Genomic DNA, 6230 nt, shown 5'->3' with positions numbered 1-6230 from the left:
TCAAGTTCAGAGGAATGTGGATCCAACAATTATTATCAATTTGGTATAGTTTTTTGAAAAGTGAAAAAGGATGTTGAGAAGTCAAAACAAATATGCATTACTGACTCACAAATTCAACAAAAACGTATTTACAAAACTCGTGCTTTAGCGTCATTAATCATTATACTTATATTTTTCAATAGTCATTCTGTTCATTCATTTTCTCTATTCTCTCTACATTTTATTGTTGCAACAAAAATATAGAGTTGTTAGCAAATTGAAGCACCAATTAACATTGGATTGATAGTATTTTTTTTTTCATATGTAGAAGCAGGGACAAAACATAATAAGAATAAAGAGATTGATAAGCATGAACAAAAAGGGAAAAGAACAAAATATTGTGGAAAAGGAGTATGTGATGTAAAAGACAAATAATATGTATATAAGGAAAATAAACACAAAACAGAATTGATAATTATATCAAATTTCAACCCTCTGGGTAGAGAGCCCCTCAAGTTATGAGTATAAAAATTATACATGTCCAACTTTGAACACATGTTAAACATAGATTGTTATTAAGATATATTGATTTGTGAGTGTTATGTAAATGAGACGATATTGACTTTATTGATATAATGGAATCACATAGATGAAGTTATTCAGTTTGTGAGAGTTGAAGGAGGTTTGTTTGGCTATGTCTGAGGTTTAAAAAAACTGATCAGAGCAGATTAAATGGATTTATCCTGTCATATGAGATTATGAGATATTAAGATTGATTATGCGCATGAATAGTATGACAAGTGCAGGTCTCTAAATGTTAATTTCAATACACGAGTCTTCCGAAAGTAGAGTCGAGTGTCTGAGTATGTGAGTAGTCAGTAGAAATTCGACAGGAATAATGTAGATGATAAATGTGATAGACACTTGATGACTTTGTGAAAATTATGAGAATTTTATGAATTATGTGTGTTTTTTAAAATCAAATTTATATTAGAATTCTAAAAAATAGTTAGCTTACCCTGTAATTTGTTTTGTGTGTGTTTTCTTTAAATCTGTGATGATCGTGTTAATTTACACGGGAGCATATGAAGTTGTATGTGATAGAGCTCCTCGTTGAGCAGTCAGATGAACAAATGTTTTATTTGTATACTTTTATGTATATATTAAATCCCTACAAAGAATGATATCTTTTTGAGAAGTAGTATATGTTGTATATGTTAATTAGATATTGCATGCGTAATATATTAGCAAATATGGGTAAAAATAGGGATGTTGTTTGTACCGCCCTGGTGGTCGGGAGTGATGACGTGGCACCCTGCAACAGTATAGACGTGTTGGCAAGGCGCCAGGTTGGCAAGAGGAAAGGAAGTCGGGGGGCTCGTGTAGTCGCCAGTTGTTAAATTGGCGTGTTCCGATTTCCAGCTTACCAGAATCGGCGATCAGCAGGTTAAAGATGAAGTCGCCAGATGTAGATTCAGGCGACCTAGTCATTGGAGATCGCCAGAGCAAGCACATCGCCAAAGATGAAAGAGAAGCAGATTATGAAGGCGGCCGGCGAGACCACAGGGAAGGTGTATGAAGGCCCTAACTCGCCAGTTCCAGTAGAGATCGCACTCCCAAGTTAGCTATGCACTGGGCAGTACCATGCATAAGTAACTTAGCCTAAATGAGAGTGGAAGCAGCGCCAAGTCAAGGAGGCTCCAGATGATGGCACGTGTACGACTGGATGCGAGCCACGTGTCCAGGTTTGTAACTGCCAGGAGAGAGAAAACAGCCAGGTATATAAGAGTTCTCAACAAACTTTCTGAGGTACGCACGTTCAGTTCATACTCTTTACGCTTGCGAGTGATAGAGCTGACTGTGAGAGAGGATTTGCACGGTTCTTGTTCTCTTAGTATTTGGTGATACCGTCACTGACTTGAGCGTTGGAGTGCGATCGGCCGCAGCGGCGCCGCTCTGTTTCTTTGCAGGTTCTTGAGGTGGATCTCGAAGAGGAACGGAAGTGAGAAGCGGTGCGCACGTCGATCCTTTGACGAGGCAGTTTCCAGCGTTCCGGTCAACAGGCAGGATCATCAGGCGCCCACCGTGGGACCGTGTAAAACTTGCTCCCATCCACAGCGTGAGTTCTTGGAAGTTTTCGAAGTTTTCTACGTGGTTGTGTGCTGGTGCAACCATCGTTCGCTGTTTGCTTGAGTTTCGTTCGGTGAGTTCGCGTTTTGTACCGTTCGTTTGGCTTTTCGATCGATGGAGTGAGGTTTCCTGCTGTTTGCGCGTAATCTGTTTGGTGGAAGTTCGAGTTCTTTCGCTCGTTTGGTTGCTTGCAGGGAAGCGGTAGTTTCCGGTGAAGGTGTGGTTTTCTTTGAAGGTTGACGGTGTTCTTGAGTTTTCTTGCACGGTTTCGCACTGTTTTCTCCGATTGATCGCTGATTCGATCGTGGTTGAAGTGTTGTTCGTTGCATTCCTGTGATTTGCTGAAGTTCATGAGAAAAATGAGAAGCAATCGTTCAAGCCCCGTGGCGCCTGTCGCTGCTGAAGGCGACGCCGCCATGACCATGGCGCAGATGGCAGAGATGATGCGCTCCTTGCAGGCAACTGTGGAAGCCTCACGCGTAGAGCAGGCGAGGATACATGAGGACCTGGTTGCCTCTCGCGCCAGGAACGAGGAGCTCAGCAAGGTGACTGAGGAGCTGCGTCAAGCTCTTCGGGAGCAGCAAGGACGTTCTTCTGCTGAAGAGGTGGCGCCGTCGACGCCACCTCGTGTTTTCCCAATGCCTTTTGTTCAGGCGATTACTGACACGCCTATTCCCACGAGCGTAGTTCCGGTTAAGGCTGTCTTCATCGGCGTGGAGGATCCAGAGGGTCATCTGACCACGTTCCATACGCAGATGATGCTGTCGGGAGGGTCAGACGCCGTCTACTGCAAGATGTTCGTGAGTACGCTCCAGGGAACGGCGATGGAGTGGTTTGTGAGCCTGCCTAACGGCCACATAACCAATTTTCAACAGTTCTCGAAGATCTTTGTTGAGCAGTACATCGTGAATAAGGCACCGCCCAGGGTGTCTTATGATCTGTTTGATATAAGGCAGTACCAGGGAGAGTCCCTCAGAGACTACCTGAATCGCTTTGGGGCGCAGATGGTCAGATCGCCGGCCAAGGATGAAGAAATGCTGGTTTATGCCTTCAAGAAGGGCGTGCAGCCAGGACCATTCTGCGAGGCCTTGATCAGGGCTCACCCCGCGACGTTTGCTGAAGTCAGGCGACTTGCAGTGGCTCACATCGCCGACGAGAGTGAAGTCGCCGAGAAGAGAGGCAGCGTGGCTCCCGCCAGGCCACGCGCCCAGACCAGGATCCAGCCGCAGAGGGTGCTGGAAACAGCGGCGGCGGCCAGGAAGGACCAGAGGACTCGCCATCCTTACGACAGGAGGAACAAGGGAAGGAGCCAGGGGCGCCAGCAACCAGCACGCTGGGAATACAATCGCCCGCCTAAGCACAAGTTTGTCATGGGATTAGCGGATCTAATCGCCATTCCTAATATATCTGCTAGGTTGAAAGCGCCTGAGAAGGTGGGCGACAAGGTGCTGGGGTCAAAGCCGGACGCCTGGTGTGAGTTCCACCAATGTTTTGGCCACACTTTGGACTCGTGTCTGTCTTTGGGATATCAGCTCGACGATCTGGTTAAGAGCGGGTTCCTAAATGACTATCTGCTGGACAGGAGGACGGGGGGAGCGTCGAGTTCCCAGCCAGCAGGTGGAGAAGCCCAGCAACACGAGATGCCTATCCACGGGGAGATCCACACCATTGCAGGGGGCTTCTCAGGTGGTGGATGCACCGCATCGCAGAGGAAGAAGTACGCGCGATCGGTGATGACGGTTGATATGTTTGAAGATCACTCGCCGGAAGTGGACATTACGTTCACCAAGCAGGATCTTCGGGACGTTGTGCCCCATGACAACGATCCCATAGTTATTTTGTTGGTTACAGCGAGAAGGAAGGTCCACAGAGTTCTGGTGGACCAAGGAAGCTCGGCAGACGTGATGTTCTGGCCGACTTTCACGCAGTTGGAGTTGCCCCTTGACCAGCTAAGGCCCTATGGAGGGTGCCTATATGGGTTCGCTGGTGACCAGGTGGAGGTCAGGGGGTACATTGAGCTGAGAACCACGTTTACAGATGAGGCTGGTTCGAGGACGGAGAAAATCAAGTACCTCATCGTAAACGCTCCTTCAGCGTATAACATCCTGTTGGGGAGGCCCACGCTTAACAGGATAGGCGCCATTCCGTCGACTCGGCACATGAAGGTAAAGTTGCCGTCCATGGAAGGGGTGGTGATCACGATCAAGTCTGATCAGAAAGAAGCGAAAAGGTGCTATGAGAATAGCCTGAAAAACAAAAGATCAGTGAGTTATGTAACGACCACCCCACCTCCCGGTGTGAAACCCAGATCGACGGTAACAGAGGAGGCCGCCGGAAGAGATGTGGAGATGGTAGACGCTGAGCTAGGGGAGAGGAATGCTGGCCTGGAGGAGGAAGAGGCGCGGAATCGCCCTGAGGAGGCAAGGGAGCAGGGAATCGCCAGGGCGGTGATCGCCAGAGAATCCAGGCCTAAACCTGTCGAGCAGTGGCTCGAAAAGGAGATCGGAGGAAAAATCTTCAAGCTGGGAAGATCTCTGGAGGTCGAGCTCCAGGACCAGATCGCCGAGGTGATTGAGCGGCATCTGGACGCGTTTGCATGGTCCGCTTCGGACATGCCCGGGATTGATCCCGACTTCTTGTGCCATCATCTGGCGATGGACAATTTGGTGAGACCGGTGCGACAAAGGAGAAGAAAGTTCAACAAGGAGAGGAGGCAGGCGATCAGGGACGAGACACAGAAACTCCTCGCTGCAGGCCACATCAGGGAAGTCCAGTACCCCGAATGGTTGGCAAATGTCGTGCTGGTGAAGAAGAGTAACGGGAAATGGCGCATGTGCGTCGATTTCACCGACCTGAACAAAGCTTGCCCAAAGGATTCGTATCCTTTACCAAGCATTGATGCCCTAGTTGATAGTACTGCAAGGTGTAAGTTGCTGAGTTTCCTGGATGCCTTCTCAGGATATAATCAGATCAAGATGCATACCATGGATGAAGAGAAAACAGCCTTCATGACGGAGAGGTCGTGCTACTGCTATAAGGTGATGCCGTTTGGGCTGAAGAACGCGGGGGCCACGTACCAGAGGCTGATGGATCGAGTACTTGCACCAATGCTGGGAAGGAACGTGCAAGCTTACGTCGATGACATGGTCGTGACCTCGCAGGAAAAGAGCAAGCACGTTGCAGACTTGGAAGAATTATTCACGACGATCGCCAAGTTCAAGTTAAAGCTCAATCCGGAGAAATGCATTTTCGGCGTGGAGGCTGGAAAGTTTTTGGGTTTCCTCTTGATTGAAAGAGGAATAGAAGTCAACCCAGACAAGTGTGCCGCCATCTTGGCGATGAGGAGCCCAGCTACGGTGAAAGAAGTCCAGCAGCTAACAGGTCGGATGACAGCCCTATCTCGCTTCGTGTCAGCTAGCGGAGAAAAGGGGCATCCCTATTTTCAATGTCTGCGGCGCAATAATAAGTTTGTTTGGACGAAAGAGTGCGAGGAAGCTTTCGTCAAACTGAATGAGTATCTGGCGAGCCCGCCGGTTCTGTGCAAACCGCTGGTGGGAATCCCTCTCAGGTTGTATTTTGCTGTAACTGAGAGGGCGGTAAGTGCGGTGCTCGCCCAGGATCAAGATCAGGCTCAGAAGCCTATCTATTTTGTGAGCAAGGTGTTGCAGGGCCCAGAAACGAGATATCAGGCCCTGGAGAAGGCTGCACTGGCCGTGGTATTTTCGGCGAGGAGGTTGCGCCACTACTTCCATAGTTTCACAATACTGGTGATGACTGACCTGCCCATCCAGAAGGTCTTGAAGAAACCCGACGTTGCGGGAAGGATGGTGAAGTGGGCGGTAGAGTTGTCGGAGTTTGATATTAAATATGAGCCCCGAGGCCCGATCAAGGGGCAAATCTTTGCAGATTTCGTGGTCGAGCTCTCATCAGAGGCGACGCGGGTTGAAGGAGACGATTTCCATTGGGTACTTTCGGTGGATGGATCGTCGAACCAGCAGGGCAGCGGTGCTGGAGTCATATTGGAGGGACCCAACGGCGTGCTGATCGAACAATCTCTGAGGTTCGCTTTCAAAGCCAGCAACAATCAAGCAGAGTATGAGGCGCTGATCGCCGGAATTTTG

Source organism: Phaseolus vulgaris, chromosome 2, assembly GCF_000499845.2.
Source record: "Phaseolus vulgaris cultivar G19833 chromosome 2, P. vulgaris v2.0, whole genome shotgun sequence".
NCBI lineage: Eukaryota > Viridiplantae > Streptophyta > Magnoliopsida > Fabales > Fabaceae > Phaseolus > Phaseolus vulgaris.
This window is presented reverse-complemented; position numbering follows the sequence as displayed.